General features: G+C 37.4%; 1 protein-coding gene across 4 annotated transcripts in view; it reads left to right on the top strand.

Moving 5' to 3' along the window:
* The first annotated feature begins 2,757 nt into the window (after positions 1-2,757).
* The window catches only part of LOC145988779 (uncharacterized), a 361,818-nt gene continuing 346,788 nt past the window's right edge, over positions 2,758-17,787 (top strand). The window contains exon 1 of one of the 4 annotated variants that reach the window (XM_083123957.1): positions 2,758-2,975. The gene's annotated coding sequence lies outside the window, so the exon portion shown is untranslated. Of the gene's footprint in view, positions 2,981-5,120; positions 5,405-12,479; positions 12,553-17,787 lie in introns of those variants that run through there. The other 3 variants (XM_083123960.1, XM_083123958.1, XM_083123959.1) reach the window with 3 other exon arrangements.

The following is a 17,787-nucleotide window of genomic DNA, read 5'->3' as shown; positions in this document are numbered from 1 at the left end:
TACATAATATGCGCAAACGTGTGTTTACCCAGGAAAATATTACATACTTCACTGCATATATCAATTTTTTCAAGAGCATTTACTGGACGTGTTTTCATTGCTGCAAGATGACGATACCACAGTTTCATTTCAGTGGGAGCGTCGTCGCCTTGTAATCAAGGTATCCCTGGTTCGATACCCGGTGGAGGCTCATAGTGGTTCGGATCTCACTTTAAACTTTAGGTCCAGTCCCGATTAGCGTTACTGTGCATAAAGTGGACTTAAGACATCAATTCAATCAACATTGTACTTGTTGTGGAGATGATTTTGCTAAATATTGAGTACATTTTTGGCATTGTATTATTATATTATTGGTCAAAACATTTGTTTGACAGTCGCCAAACAAATACGAACCCCTTCAGTAATTAACAATTTCTACTACAGAGTCGTTAATGTGTCATATTCATTTTCATATTAGGTCTATGGAGAGGAATTTTGTATGCTGTTAACGTTATGGAACTGGGAAACCAACTGTTGAAGGGGCCACTCCCCCCCCCCCCCCCTCCGAAGCCCCGCACCGCACTGCAGGATCTGTCACTGAGCCCTACAAAATCTTGCCAGCAGTGCTCGAAATGGAAATTCCTAGCCGAAAAGGGAGGGGATATTTGATCGACTTTGGAGATACGAGGGGGTACATCCTTGTATGGATCAATATGGAGACAATACAGTAGGTGGAGGATGCTCAATATGCAAATTATTCTAATTGGGGGTATGCTTTGTGAAACTTTCTTAACTGGAGGCAGCATCCCCTACTTCGACCACTGATGCCAGAAAAGGTGCTTTCAGAAAATGAATTTATTAGTGCACACACATATTACTTATTGTATTTGTTGCGTTTGTACAAGAGAAATATTCAGAAGATTTATAAGGAATATTTACAGTTCATAGGATGCCTACCTAGTGTATTCCGTGTCGTAATACAAAATTTATCCCTTTCCTACAAAATAATAAATCTGTCCATGGCAACCGTGATTTTATAATGTGGTTCCATACATATATAGTGACATCTTTCAGAAATTTTACAAGAAAATTCAATAAACTGATGGCTGGAAATTGGTTGAGGAAAAAAAAAATCTAATTTGTATGTCTGGAAACAAGGCTTAATGGTGTTATAAGAGCACAAGAGTAAATCGTATAATATTTTGGCATATTAATTGTTTTTATTTTGTTTATGAAACTGACTGGGCCAGTTGGGCTATATAACGCATCCCTCACCCCCTCCCTTCCTCCCGGCAAAACTTCGCTTGCCTCCTTCGTAAAACCATGCTTCGCTACTGCCTGCAACAATTATTATTATTATTATTATAATTATTGATATTTTGAAATAAATATGCATCCAGGTGCGAGATAAGATTTTGACTTACTTTGCTCTAATTGTAGTGATTCAAATCTCGCAGAACTTTGCTCTGCTGGCATAAATGGTATAAGAAGGGAAAAGAAAGAAAAGGGAAGTTAGCAGCACTGTCGTAACAGGAAAGGGAGGGTCATTCTCCTAAGAGGGTCATCGTGGGTGAAAGAAAGGGGAGCAGGGATTCCTTCAGTTCGCATTCCAAGGGTTACGGCTCTTTTCTTGACCATACTGAGAAGGTTTGGTTTGAGTTGCTGTTTTAAGTCCACTATATGCACAGTAAGGCTAATCGGGACTGGACCTACAGTTTAAAGTGGGATCCGAACCACTTGTGCCTCCACCGGGTATCGAACCCGGGTCCCCTTGATTACAAGGCAATGACGCTACCACTGCGCCATGTGGGAGGCCCTCATACTGAGAAGGAAATTCTCCTTCCTTTTCAGTGACTAAGGAATGAATGAATGCCTGTGCATTGCTGTTACTCAACTCCAATATTATCAAAAGTAATTGAAGAAGCAAATACATTTCTCATTGCCAAATGTAAACATTTTACAATATTGGCGATTTGGTACTCAAACACATTTATTAAATAAAATTTATTTCACTTTTGCTTTGAATTTTTTTAAATGACGAAACCAATGGGGTTTTTTAACCCCCCCCCCCCCCTGGGCACGCCACTGTCACCACCAGATGCGCATAAGTCAACCCACTCAAATAACTTACATGGGAAATTTTCAAACAAAAAAGATAGGAAACTAATGAAACGAAGAGTGAGGAAACTAGCGAGACAGGGATAGAGAAAAAATTATAAAATGAGCTAGAGAGAGAGAGAGAGAACAACTGAGAAAATTAAGAGAGGATAAGAAGGGGAAAAGAGAAATACAACGAGAGAGTGAAAAGTGGAAGAGAAAGAAAGGAAGAGTAAAAGTGGCAAAGGGAGAAATAAATAAGAAAAATAAGATGCCGAGCTCACCTGAAATCCGAAGCATGTGCAGACAGTTCACCTAAAAGCATCTCACCCACCCTTCAGGCCACACAAAGTTCTCGGCGACTCTACTGTACGCACACGGGAACACAGGCGACATGACGTGAAGACTCGAATTTCTGATGCGATTAATTTCCCCCATAGGTGTGAATTTACATTGATTTAATTGTCGTTTTCTGCAGATTTGTGAGGACCTCCAATCTACCCCCTACGAAAATTTCCGCCACACAAAAAGTGTTCGACTGTCCCACCTGTAGGTTTTTCTCCTTTCTCGCCGCGCACACATGTTGCTAAACAAGATCTTTAACCGGACAGCGAGTGAGCGTAGCGACACAGGTGGCAGATTTGAGAACTGAGCGGAGTTTGGTGAGCGCAAGATCTGACTGTGTGGAGGGAGTGCGAGTTCCGGGCGGTAAGGTGCGATGTGCGTTTTGGCGCTCTGCGGGTCGGTGTGACTAGATGTACCGGGTTCGTGACAAGGTCGATGTATGATGTGCGCGTACAGTGCGAACGTGACTTTCAGTGTATAGTGCAGGTGCGGGTATGTCAGAGGACATGAAGACTACAGGTGCCGAAAGGGAAGGTTTGATCAATATCTAAAAGGTAAGGTGAGCGATACTTACAATGTTGCATGATTTCTTCGAACGCAACATGTGGTTGCGGCCTCGAACAGTTATCTAGTCTAACATGAATGAACGAACATCTATTGCGCTCTCATTAAGGGGTATCAATTTATTTGTTCGTTCCGTTCAGTTTTCTTTGCATTAAAATGACATTATATCCAGTGTTGGTATTGAGCAAAATGTAGATGATGATGTAGGGGATGAACTGAGATATCTCTATAATTATTTGTTGTGTGTGTGTTTTTTTTAAGTGTAACCATATACCTAATAAAAGCCAATTCAAATCATGGCACTGCAATAACAGTAGCCACAAAGTATGCCATTTAATATATTTGTTATAAATCACAGGCCATTTTTTAAATAACAAATACCCATTTTGTATAACTTATAGTCGAAGGTTTCAAATCTTCAGAAAAATTTGACATACTAGTAGTAGGAGAAGTTGGGAGAATGGTAATAAGAAAAAGTTAAGTGCCTATTCACCGCAACCTGCCTATTCTACAAGTTTTTAGAGCCTAAAAATTCATATCCTAGAAATCTCTTCCAGAAAGATCTAAACCAATAGTTTTAAGTGGAGATCGAATCTCGCGAACGTCAAAGCTGATATCACTCCTGGATAATTTAATTCCTCTTTACTCTTCTTAATTGCACTTCCCGTGATTACTTCGTCGTGAGTTTTTCCGAAAAATTAACATTATATCATTAAACCTTTCCTTTTAGTAAAGGCTGTGAAATTTATTTACTTGTAATTATGATAGGCTTAATAGAATTTCTTCGGAAACTTCTAAAATTTCGAAGGTACCTTAATTAAATTACTGTTGTTGCAGGTTGTAAGAATTCGGATGTTTATTACAGAAGATTTTCCTGGTCGTAAATTCAAACTTCATTCTTATTGAGCCTTTGTGTTGTTCACACCAGGCTATTTCAAACAAATATCTTTGGTGTGAACTGAACTGCCAGATAGTGAATGTGATTATAGGTATAATAATATTGCTGTTTTGAAAACTGCTGCAGGCTTACGCTTGCAACACGGGACTTCATGTCATCTTATTTATATATATATAAAGCTGTCACTTCAGTGCCAGAGTGGTCGATTCATGATTCTCACCGAAGGTTTCTGATTCGAGTCGTCCTGAGCGTGAGTGCCAGTGGTATCGCCAGAATATTTTCTTAGGATGGTGTATTTTTAGGTGAGGTGCGGAGGTCATGGATAGTCCCGGCCCTAGGAATTTTTCATTAAGGTGCCCCCAATCAACGTTGTGCTGTACTGGAGCATTCTTGTTCATGGATAAAATTCATATCCATAATGCAACTATTACAAATATTTTGTATGCAAATTTTATTACTGTTGAAAAATTCTTCACATAGACTGTATTTTGTAAAAGAAGGGAATACTATAGAAATAAAAAAGCAACGCAATGATGGGAAAAATCACTTTCAACTGGTAACATAAAAAAACGATTTAATTTACCAAAATTAATTTAGTCGCAGTTACTGGAATAGTAAATAGAATTCTGGAACAAACATTTTAATCAAATTTATTCAATAATTTTATTTCTTATTTTTGTAGGTTTTCTCATTGTTTTTATGTATGTTAAAGTTTGGCGCCCCAGCGCGGTCGCTCCGTTGCTCCACCCATGGGCAGAGTTAAAGTAGGTAGCGTTTTTAGGATGATGGAAATGCGAACGCTCAATAATATATATCATGAATTTATTCTATTTGGGTAGGCAGACGTGTGGCCTGAGACTATTTTAGGGTGGTACCGGGTTCGATATCCGATGGAGGCGCATAGTAGTGGTTCGGATCCCAGTTTAAACTGTAGGTCCAGTCCCAATTAGCCTTACTGTGCATAAAGTGGACTTAAAACACCAATTTAACTCAAATTCAGCAAAGGCGGACTTTGCTCCTAAGAACGTGTTTAGTAACTACTGTGTGATCGTGTCTCCATATGTATTTGTCAGAAACTCTCCTGACGTATCATACCACGTCCGTTCGCTACCACGATTGATCCACCTGTATGTATCCTCCTTGAGCGCCTGTGAATAAGACCGGTGCATTATGGGTAAAGTCGTTGTCTTGATGTTGGAAGTAAGTAATAGAAGGAAGTTGTTAAATGGATTAGCTGTAATTTACAGGCAGTTTGCACTTCATAAGCAAATTTAGTTCTTACATAATCATGCACCTTTATATGCTCTTATCTTTCGTCCTCGTGTACGAAAAATTGCTGTTCATTTACGACCGAGTGAGTTCATTAGCGAGACGATCAGTGCTTTGAGCCGTAATCATCGGCCATGTTTGGAAAATGTACGCTAACTGTTGCAGATCATGCACAAAATATAACAATTTTGCGTCAAGTGGAGGCTATAAAGGAAGAAGATTCTTAAAAGAGGAACTGATCAAGCTTCGAAGGTATGTATATAAGTCAGAGTGTATTAATTTTGCTTGAACTTGTAATACTACAGGATTAAGATGTCTTTCCTGATGTCAGGAGGTGGAAATTTTGCTTACAAGTAACAACTAACATACAGCGTGCACCCTCTTCCCCTTGCACAGAATATTTTATAAAGCCATGGCGTACTCCGAGAGAAAACAAGTTCAAGGGTGAATTCGTCATGTCATTAGATCACTCATCCCTGTTGGTAAAAGTGAACGCAAAGCTTGCAAAAAAATTACTAATGCAAGCTGGGGTGTAGGGAGGCAAAATGCACATGGTCGGTTATCAGAACCTGCAAAAACCATTATTCTCTCACTCGCTTGCGGTATATACGTATATGCTATGCTGCGGTCATAGCTGGTTGATTAATTACTTTCAAACACACGTCACGAGTACACAGGCTGGGACAGTTTGTGTGACGAACGCGACTGTGTTGCTTGCACGCAAACTCCCTCCCTCGCGCCAGCAACTTGAAATTGTACAAAAAATAGTACTGCTGTACATGACACGATACTTATCGTTGCTGTATATTATGTGGCTTCTAGAATTGGCGCTAGTTAAACTTAAGAAATATCTAAGAGATTAACTCAACTTTAGAACAAGTAATGGATGTCAAAATCGAAACGACAAAGAAGTACGTAAGTTAGATGCTATTGTAATGCAAAATTGAAGTGGTCACGCGAACAAAGTTGGTAACGCGAAAATAACCACATTGCTTTCTTTCTCTTGCATGTCGATTTTCTAAACTGAAGTTCCATGGTGTAGAAAAAAATAGCTTCTTCCAGCTGTCCATAGTAGGTATATAATCTCGAAGCTAAGAACAACGTTTTTCATATTTATAACTCTGTCGCCAAAAATGTCGGTTACCGTTACAACGTGGTTCGTGGATAAGCTTGAAAGTGATAGGATTTCTAGAAAGATTTTAGTCGTTAGAAGCAAAGTAGATTACACGATTTTTGTTCTTGAAGTGACTTTTAGCTGCCATGCAGTTCAATTAACCTAGTTGTCAACTACCATTGTGGTAACTAAATGTTTTCCTGTTTGTTTCAATTGTTATTTTAGCATACAATACCCGCACTTTTAACTGCCCTAACACTACACCCCATTTCTATACGTCTCATCCTTGTTGGTGTTGGGGATTCGAAGCAAATTACAGATCCATCGTTGGCTTGGCCCCATCGTCAAAAAAAAAATATATATTCGCTCGAAGTCAAGAGAAAGGTGCTCTTTCGAATCATAGTGTAAAATTAGTTAAAAGTAGAAGCACTAGACAATGGATAAAGTCTAATTACAAGAATCTCGGGTTCGAATACCGATCTGGGCAGTAATGTTCTTTGTGAGTGTCCCTTCATCAATTTCAACAGGTCATCACTCATCCTAATCTTCGCAATTAGCCAAAAGTGTCAGAAAAGGGAAGTAAAATAAAATAAATCAATTAATCGAAGTCAAATTACCATTTCATGCTAATAAAAAAACATTGTCACCAACATACAGAGGAGTTGAATTTTATTTTTAATCGATGGTAATGTTGAAGGTGAATCTAGGTTTCTGCACTCATGTGATAAACATCACAAATCAACACGAAATCTATCTACTTAGTTGCAGTTGCGTGTTTGCCAAGACCTCGAAGAACATGAATTTGACTGCTGTCGAATGATGATTCATAGATCCATAACCTCGTTGCATGTTAATCCTCAGAAAACGGGCACCTGGAACCATCACTATAATAATCAATGCTAGGTTCATGCTAACCATTGATTTATTCGCGAAGTTGAAATATGCAAGCAAAGTGCATGCCAGGCATATCCCATAATTCTATTATGTGATGTCGACCTGTTTATTGATTTCTTTACAGTTGAGTTCCCATAGATGTGATTCTCTGCATAATGCTTAAAGACAGATCGATTTCTTTTGTACGTGTATAGCGTAAGAAACTAGTTTTTTTGTGGCATTCTTCGCGCTAGTGGTTATTGGGACACGCATGCATTTCCTCTGAATATAGGGTGATATTACCTTTCTTGAACCAGTGGGATGGACCCTCCGATGTGTCTGAAACGTTATTTTAAGTGTTCGGCATATTCTTATTAAATGTACCTATTTTACTGTCGTCAGAGAAACTTTTAATCTTCCCAACTGTTTATTATCCATGTTGGGAGATGATGACATGGTTTTACCAAATACTTTTTAGCTTTTTAAGAAGAGTCTGAGTGGTTAGCACAACGCGCTACGACACAAGGGGTCCAGGGTTCGAATCCCGGCCTGGGTGTTCTTTGTGAGTGTCCTTTCATCATTTTTCATCATAACATCGCTCATCTTCATATTCACAATTAGGAAAAAGTGGCAGAAAAGCGAGTTAAAGTAAACAAAATCAATAAATCTTTTTGAGAAGCTGTTTCTGTTATACTGTTTCTGAAGTTTTTAGACTAACGTTATCTTATTAGTGTGATGTGTGTCATACTTTGAAGGTTGCAAAATGGCCATACGTGCCGACACACCCAAAAAATTTAACTCATTCATTCATTTCAGTGCAACTGGTACATGCAAATATAAGTGAGTGAGAGTTATAAAAGTGCCAATGGGTGCGTGTATTCTGTATAATCACTAAGTATGAAAATTCTCATATACAAATGATAAACGACATAATATTTACCTTTTGTGCACGAATATTCCTAAGTAGAGTCCATATGAAAAAATTCCGCCTAGTCTTGTCTCAAACAAAATTCGCTGACAACGTTACTGGAAGTGATCAAAATTTTCGTAACTTGCTGGCTTGGTTTTGAAATGCGCAGTTTGAACGTAACGACAAGAAAAGTTATATATTTTCGGTTTGCAAAAAGCAACGTAACTTTTTTAATCGATCATTATTTGTTCAGTATTATCTTAATTATCATGTAAGAATTATAAACAATGGAATATTTTTATTTTTTACGAATATTGAAAACTACCGTTGAAATGTATTAATTAAAGAACAATGATAATCAACATTGTGATCCGTGTTTTTTAAAAATGTTTCCAATTTTTTGTATTCATGCTGCTGTTATTGGCTTTAGTTTTACGTCACTGTTAATTGAAATTAAAATATCATTAAAAGTAGGGCTGGCTCTGTGACGGCATTGTGTAATTTGAGAGGAGAATGAGACGAGAACTTTCGAGATTTGTGGAGACGACACTGTTTTTCAGTGTCGTTAAATGATCTCGTTCAAGACATGAAAAATTTAACTAAACCAATATTTATTCTATTGTGTGCCTACTTCAGAAGCAGACACACGAAACTGATTTGTACCTGATTATTTATAATAAGTAATAGGTTTTGTTTATAGTAATTCCAAATTAAATCTATTAGTGGTAGTTGTGTGCTGCGTGGTTGCATATGCTTAGGCTAAAATTCCGTTTTTCTAAGGTTCGTAGCGTCGAAATCAGGCGTCAAGAATAAAAAGAATATAGAATAAAAAGAATATAATTCATGAAAGGTGTTTTCCTCAATGACCTATAGTATACACCGTGAAAGTTTTTGCGATGACACGTTATCGAGACGAGACGAGACCGTAACTCCGCCAAAACTTATCTCGTCTCGATACCATCATTTTTCCAAAATAACAGCCTCGTTCTCATCTCAAGTCTCGAAACATCTCAGTGGTTCGTTCTGCAATTATGTTAAGTACAATTTAAACCTTTTATAACTAAGCAGGCAGCCACGTCTTGTTAAGTCTGAATAGGTCGCATAGCAAAGTTAATTTGATTGAGGCGAAATGTTCATTTACCTTACGTTCTAGTTCATTTACGTTTCGAACGAGACGAGACCCTCCGAGAGAAAGTCTCGGTATCGTCTCTTGTATATCTTGCATCCAAGGGACATATTTAAGGGGACGTTGAAGGAACCTGGACCCCCACCCCCAAAATAAGTACTAAAAATAAATAATGAAAATATACTTGTTTATCATTTGTTGTATAATCGAGGGTTATTTATTTCTGCCGAACTTACTGGAATTGGCATCATACGGCTTTGAATGACATCATACTACTACTTATAATAATATGCATTATTATTCAGGAACTTTACTTTTCGTCAGCTGGTTCTAATATCATTTTTTGTTATTCAGTAAATATTCAATTTTTTATCATTTTGACATTAATTTCGTTGCCAGGACAGTTGTTTTTATACAAATTTCGCGATTTTACTACACGTAGCTAGATAATGAATACCTGCTGTTATCACTCTACTTATACGGTCTTTTCACCTATTCATGTAATAATAACAATACAATATTAATTAATTTACATATTATTATCAATACCAATAAATTATCATTGCTACTATTACTATTATTTCTGAGACACTTGGTTCGGACCCCCCTTCCCCCCATCCCCACGAAACATATTTCTAGATATGTGCCTGATTACATCAGTTCGTTAGATCACGGTAACCAGCCGAAGACTAACGGAATGGGCCTGCAGTGAAGATTATCTGACCTTAATAAGATTTTTTCCCTCCACTGCGCGGCCGAAGGAAGAACATAAGTACTAACGATCTCGAAAACGACCTCATGAAAATGTATGCACCATCTGAAGAAGTCGAAATTACCACTATTTGTAGCGGCGAGTACGTTCGAACATTTAAGAGTCCATTCCCAAGGTTTCCATGGTAACCGGTTGCCAAACAACTGCACGATGAACGAACGAACTCAGGTCGATTTTTTTCCAGCATCTTTCTCCCATGCAACACGTGCGCTGGTACAAACTCTGGAAATAGCAGCTTCCAGGGCAAAAAAAAAGGACGAAAAAAAAGCTTTAAAAGGTAGCGTTAACAAATGTACTCTCTGTGGGTGAAAAGGCCGCAACGGAAACCTCTAGATCGAGAGAGTTCTTTGTGATCATTATAACGTAATTTGAACGTAGATGTAGCTTTTTTATTATGATCGAGCGTCAGGTAAAAAATAGTTCAAAACCAACATTCAGAGCGCAGTGGGTTTGTTATGTGAAGCCATGTGTTTCTTCTGCAATGCAGAACATGAGCAGGAAGTATATTTTCATCAAAAAATTGTATGAATGCTCTTTGGTTAGAATGGTTGATATTCAGTGAACAACTTCCCCCACAATTCATTGCGACATATTTTGAACAAACAGATCAGACCTGCGTTGAAAACATACCGGGTAAGAATTGTGCGTATGATCTTTTCCGAAGTAATTCAACATTCAAGGTATGATTATCGTGATCATATGAGGAATATGTACTTTTTACCTTTTCCGAAGCCCTACAGAAACCGTGAAAAGTGGGTAAAGTAGTGAAATGCAAATTTTCTCGCTGTAAGAAGGGGTCTCATTCGCTGTTTGCCCGATTTCTTCCCAGAGTACACTGCATGATGACGTCAGGTTGAGTATCGTCCATGGCTGACACCTCCTCGATAGCATATCAGCCAATTCTCTCGCCTTGTGATCAAGTTTCTGGGTTCAATTCCCAATGAAGGCACATTGCACAGTGGATCATATATCACTATAAACTGTACGTCCAGTCCCGATTAGCCTATCTGAGCGTGAAATTTTACTACAACCGTATGAAAGCGTACACGGGGGGAAAATATATTGTTTGAATGAATAAGACAAGTTTGGTTAAGTCTTCTGGCGATCATAATAAAGCTGCTTTTACATTTATTAACTTCATTCAGCGCTTACAGCTTAGCTGGTGGGTAACAGTAAGACAGCTGGAGGGGTGCTTTGTGAATATTTTGCTAGCGGGGGGGATCCCTCACTTCGAGCACTGGCTTCGATCAATTTTTAGTTTTTAAACAAAAGTGGATAATTTGAGAATTTGTGGAGAATTTGAATGGTGAACAATCATTTGTTTGTTTTTTAATTGTATATCGCACGGGAGGAGTGAGAGGGGTGCGTAGGCTCCGCACCAACAAATTTATTCTCAATAATAGCAGCAATAATAATAATAATTAATGATAGAAAGTTACAAGTACATGATACGATTAAGTGCCTACATTAGCATACACCATGGTAGATAAATCTTGGCATTGCAGTCCTTTCATATAAACTGCTATGTATTGTATATAATCGTCATCATAATACATGCAACAAGAAACCTGTGAATTTAGGTAAACCGCACTGCAAACTATCATATATACTTTTAATTAAATGTAATGTACCCAGGTATGTGCACACACGCTCAATATGAGCACTGCAGAGGCACTTGGTTCGATTTGTAATTAGCCTGGCACGGGTGCTTTTGAAATCATCTGGGATTATTTTCTTAAATATATGGACTAATTTCTGACTAATCATGTAAAGAAATTATTTTACATTGAGAATTATTTCTCATATATTATTATATTATTTATAATTTTTATATACGAGTACATGTAAGTTTGGTGACAAATGCCATATCCAAAATTATGTCTACAAAATGCCAAAAAAATAAAGTAAAATACAAATAGAACTTGATACAGTATTAAAGACAGAATTGCAAAATTTCAAATGAAATAAATAAAAGTTAAATATATTAAAAGAAATGCATAGGAAAAGAATATCAGAAGAGCCTTTCCCTTCGTGTATAACATGTTTTACTATACTTAATAAGCAGGGAGAAAAATATTTGATAATAATTTAGATTTTTTAAAAAATATATATATAAAACATATTATAGAAGAAATAAAACATAGAGCAAGTAATACTCGTAGGATTTTCTAACAGCAAATCAATGATTATTTATACATTAGACGAAACATTGACTTAAAGATTAAAATTGTTCCTAATTGATATATTCTATTATCCTTATTCATTCATATATTCGCAACAGAAGAGGACTTTAGTCCATTACGGCTGATGAAAAGCGCTTGAGGCACAAAGAATGGTCGTGTAAATATAAACTTATCACTGAAATAGCTTCCTCTGTCAGCTCCTGCAAACTTACGATAAGGTGTAATCTCATTGGCAGTGCAGGAAGCTGCCACATCATACAATAGTTGCCATTTCCTGAATCCCGCATATCAATCCCAGCACTTGCTCCAATTTTTTATTGCTTCAGTCGTTCGTGCTGTATTCTCAAACAGTTTAGGTGAATGAGGTTTTGTGTAATTTTTGGAATATTTTTGAGTGCAAGGACTGAATAGAGATACTAAAGGTATAGAACTGATGGTTTAGTAATCTCTAATTTGCTCGTAGTTATGTTGAATATAACGTTTCTATATTTTTCCTGTGAAAGATATACAATTTATTTTTCTCATGTAAGATTAAGCACATGCTATTATACTAAACTTCAAGTTATATTCTTATGATTTTTTGAATGTTCTTAGAACCCGGATTTGTTCTGTTAATTGCATACTTCTTTCCGTAGCACCGTGGCCTATACCCTCATTGTCAAGACAGATCAGTTTTTATTTTATTTCAAACTACAGCGGTAAGCGATATTCTTTTCGGTGTCACTGCTTTATAGAAGTATACCCAATAATAGAGAAATAATTTCCTTGTGGTGCTTATTCTGTCTGGACTCTTGCAGTGTTGCCAAATTGATGTAAGTTTGTGCACTAATCGATAATTATACGTACTTATTAGCTGGCTTTGACAATCAGTAGTGAGTTAAACCGAAAACACTTCCTGCAAATGGAAATGATTCTTCAGTTTGTAATCATTACTGTGCTTCAGTATGTATTCGTTTCACCTGATTTTGTTCCCTATATAGATATAGGCAGACTATAAATAGATTGTGTCCCTAAATGAGGACTTCTAACCTATAGTGAACTGAGAACCACAGAAACGTTGTATATTTTCTTTCATCGTAGTACGAATTTCAGTTCCTACCAAAAAACAGAATTAAAAATCATTGTCTTTTAGTGTCAAAAATATATCATAGTGGTGTCTACCTACATATGTAAAAATATAATAGGCCTACCTTAAATGACGCCATACATGTTATCCTTATTCACTTTGCTGCAACGTTCATAGCATATGCTGAAATGCAAAATGTAAGCAAACAAATGCAATTTTTTAGTCCTCACAGGGGCAAATACTAATGAAAAGAATGCTACAAGTGTATTTATGTATTGATAGAGAGAGAGACTCCTGTAGTACGTTGTCGTAATACAGACATGCACGTCAGATTGTGATTTTGTTTACCTGCCAATGTAAGGTGACATTCTTTGGCCGCCCAGGCTCTCGCAGGTGTCGTCCTAATTGCGAACAGTCCTAATTCCGAACAGTCATGCGAACAGTTCCTGCCTGAACAGGAATACACTCGAAGAGGTGCGTCCTAATTGCGAACACATTTCCTGCCTTGTGACCTGCAACTTTCTCTCAATTCCCTTTTAACTATATTTTAAAAGAGACTCAGTGTGAGACTTGAGACTGGTAAAAGTTGCACCTCAAATTGAAACATGTTAGTTGTAACATAAAAACCTACATGATTAAAGCCTTCGTCGAAGTACATACATTATATATATATATATTATACATATTGTACAAAAGAGCTTATTTAATTAATAATACAATTAATGACTTTGTCAATTAATAATACGGTGAACGTTACCTAGTCAAATTTCAAAACATATGATATTGTTCTTAAAAAAATAGGGATATCACCAATCTCCTGTATTTGTCGGTGCTTACTGCTCTCCTCTCGTCCAACAAAACATATATTTTCTTCCGCTTGACACCTTCCAAGTTCAATTCCATTCTCATAATTATATCATTTGACTTTTCTGCCTCAGCATCTAAGCATTTAATGAGCTCTGCCACTCTTGGATGTGGCCTACCAATTGATTGATTTTATGATTCCATCCCTCCACTGCATTATTTGTCCGGTGCCTCCTGTTGAAACAGTTCCACATATCTTTCGAGCCAACGGTCCACAAAATAGTCGAAGAACTTCACAAGGTTTTCATTACGAGGAGCTTGCTCGTAAATACGAAGCCATCCTTCTTCAAGATCTTCTAGGTTTAGAAAAGCTAAAGACGCTCACATACGGATGCTCCTCTTTATTTCTTCATCTTCATTGTAAAATGTAGTCATGTGAATTTCTTGAACTTTACTTCAAAGACTTTGTGTAAAGTGGAAAAAACAACCGTGAATGTTAAGCATGGTAAAAACCTCTTTTAAGGCAGAAATAGCAGCAGCCTCGAAGTCAATGTTTACCGTTTCCACTCTGATATTTCTCTCAAGATTAATCGAAACAATCGTAAATAAATGTCTTTCTTCTTGTCTGGTGGAAACGCAAAGACTAGAGGTACAACATTTGCTTCTAAAATCGTACTGCCCAAGTCTGCATGTATGGTGTATATCTAAAAAAAAAAAAAAGTAGCACAACTTTTGAACGTTTCATCCATAAAAAATGTGTTTGGATCTTCAAAGTCTCTCTTCCTTCGGTGCTGGCAAAGGCCAGAATTCTCGTGTCTTACCCTTACCTGTTTTTAAAGACAGGTTTTCATCTCTATGTGTTCGCAATTAGGACGTGAAAATATTTCTCAGTTTCATGTGTTCGCAATTAGGACGATTCAGGCACTGTTCGTAATTAGGACTGTTCGTAATTAGGACGCAACCCTCTCGCATCGTGCTGTTACTGATTTCTCATATGGGAATTCCTCAAGCAAGCAAGAACTCAAACTCGTCCTGTTTTAATCGAGGACCTCAAGTATCCTATCAGATAAGAGCTAGAGGTCATATTCAAAGATTGAGACATAAATTGCAGTCCTTTCACTACTGTTTGTCACTATGAGGACCCACTGACATTTATTTCCTTACATTATACGTTTTAAAATAAGCTATGAGCGTTGCAGCAACAGGAATAAGGATAAAATGTATAGCATCATTTCAGGTATGATATTGAAGGTCCGTCTCTATTCCGTAGATGCTTAGCAACGTTATTACATATTTCTTTTACACGTAGATAGACTTTGTGATGTATTTTTTTAAAAATGGAATGCATTAAATTTCAATTCGGTTTTTGGTTGGAACTGATGTAAGAATAGAATTGATAGCGTGAGGAAAGTGTATTGAGTTGTAAAGGATATCTTTAGCTTGTATTCCAATCAATGTATGTTTTTATTTTAGATGAAAGTAATAATCATCATCCATTTGTTTGTCCAAACTTATTCAACACCCAAAAATTATATTTCATCGTGTGAGGAACTGTGGAACAATGACATTCCCATTGCTACATTGTGTCAGTTATCTGTGTGTATGTGTGTGTAAACCATCTTCAATTGCAACCCGCGAAAAGCCGCTGTGCGGAAACTAAATGCAAAATCATAAACACATACTTCGACATTCTAAGTAGATGTTAAGATTCCTATAATATACAAGGGAAGATCAGAAATGATGAAAAACCAAAAAGGCGGATTTCTCAAGAAACGAATCCAGCAATATCTACGAATAGATATACTCATTTAGTACAAATTAACTTAATTATGGATCGACCTCCGTGACGAAATGGTTAACACAGCGCCATACGACACCAGCGGTTCCGGGTTCGAATCATGGTCTGGGCATGTGTGTTCTTTGTGATTGTCCCTTCATTAATTTCAACATATCATAACCCATCATCATCGTATCGATTAGGTAAAAGTATCAGAAAAGCGACGCTAAATAACAAAAGTCCAAAACTGAATTATGCCGCTCTCATCCTATAAAAATGTAAAAATATCTAAGGGTAAAAATTAAAAACAAACTGGGGTGTAAGGGGGTGACCCTTCTACAAGACACCCAAATGTCAACCTGTCTTCACGTAGTATACCCTGGACTGCATTTTGCAGACTAGCGAGGCTCTGGCGTCTGGACCCATGGCCAGTATAATCCTCTATAGGACTTGTGTTTTCGAGATTTTAATTATAATATAAAAAAAAGAAGCTATACATTAGCTTCTCATATTTATCATGTGATTTAACCTAACCTATCTACCCATCTCAACCTCATCATGTGCTGTGCCCTTCTTACATCATAAACGAGAAGGGAAAGCTTAATGTACACCTTGAACTTAGTGTGTGCGGGGTTTGTCACTCGATGATCGTAAAAAATGAACACACGTGAGAAACGACTTGAAAATTCTTTTGACTCTCTTTTCCCTTTCGTCTTTTTCACATAATTAACGTGATTACTTCCACATTTGGTGTTTAATGTTTTCTCTTCAGCAGGCATTTAACCACAAGAATCATTTCTACCGGCTACGAAAGGGTTTCGACACAAACATGTTTCATATAATCGAGTTAATGGCAGTAGAATTGCTGTGAGATAAATTTTCTACGACGCTCTGTTGACAATGCGTTTACTTGGATTTAAGGCGTGGAGCGCAATGAATTATAGATAGGAGTTTCATCTTGTTAGTGGAACCGCCATCATAATAACATCTTATCCGAGTTCTTATGTAATTTAGTAGTAACTTACTTGGAATATCTAGAAAGATATTTTAAAATTAAAAACATTTTTTCGTTCAAAACAAAACACTCGAATGAATTAAAATAGTATAAACTAAAATCTACGTTTGTAGTACATAACATTGTCTATTGTTAAGCCACCTCGGTGGTCGACTGCTTTATGTAGCAGACTTTCGATCTCGCTATCGAAGGTTCCGGCTTAGAGTCCCGGCCTGGGCATGGGTGTTCTTTGGAGTGTTGTATTTTTGTTATTTAGCCTCGCCCTTCTGCCACTTTTACAATCGTATCGATGAGGATGGGTGATGATATGATGCACTTTCAAAAAACAACCATGCCCAGACTGGACTCGCACTCTAATAATGGCGATTAGTAGAATAGCGACGTAAAACGAGGGAAATGCAAGTGAGAAATACTTGAATCTCTTCTTTGTGTAACAAGCAAATAGCAATTTTTTGTGTTGGGTTGTCAAATTACAAAAAGAACGTCTCATCCTTGAACATTGTATGCGTCTTTGTGTTTATACCAAAGGGTCACCCCTCCCCCCACACACACACCATCACGCACACGCACACATACACACACACACACCATCACGCACACACGCGCGCGCGCATATACGTGGTACAATCGAAAAGTTCGGTGGACTCTGCTCCTAGTTCCTTACTATGGTTACTTCCAAACACACTGTACAACCACCTTCGAAGTAATCCTCTTGGGCAATTATACAGCTGCTGGAAGGCATATTTTACTGCTTTCACCTCTGTTTCTGACTGACCAGAAACGACGCCCCTTTAGATGGATTTGGGAGAAAAGGTAAAAAGTCGCAGGAGATAAGTCCAGTCGATAGGCGGAATGATCCAGCACAGACTTTCCATGTTTGCTCATGAAAGAAAATTACGAATAAGAATTTCCCTTTGCTTTGATCCTGCCGCTTTTTCTTTGTTCTCGGTTCTCGAGTTCTAATGTTTTTCTTTGATTCTCAATGAATTGTCAAT

Source organism: Lepisma saccharinum, chromosome 6 (genome assembly GCF_977018435.1).
Source record: "Lepisma saccharinum chromosome 6, izLepSacc3.1, whole genome shotgun sequence".
NCBI classification, from domain to species: domain Eukaryota; kingdom Metazoa; phylum Arthropoda; class Insecta; order Zygentoma; family Lepismatidae; genus Lepisma; species Lepisma saccharinum.
The sequence above is the reverse complement of the archived record's forward strand: the minus strand, read 5'-3'. Positions and strand labels throughout refer to the sequence as shown.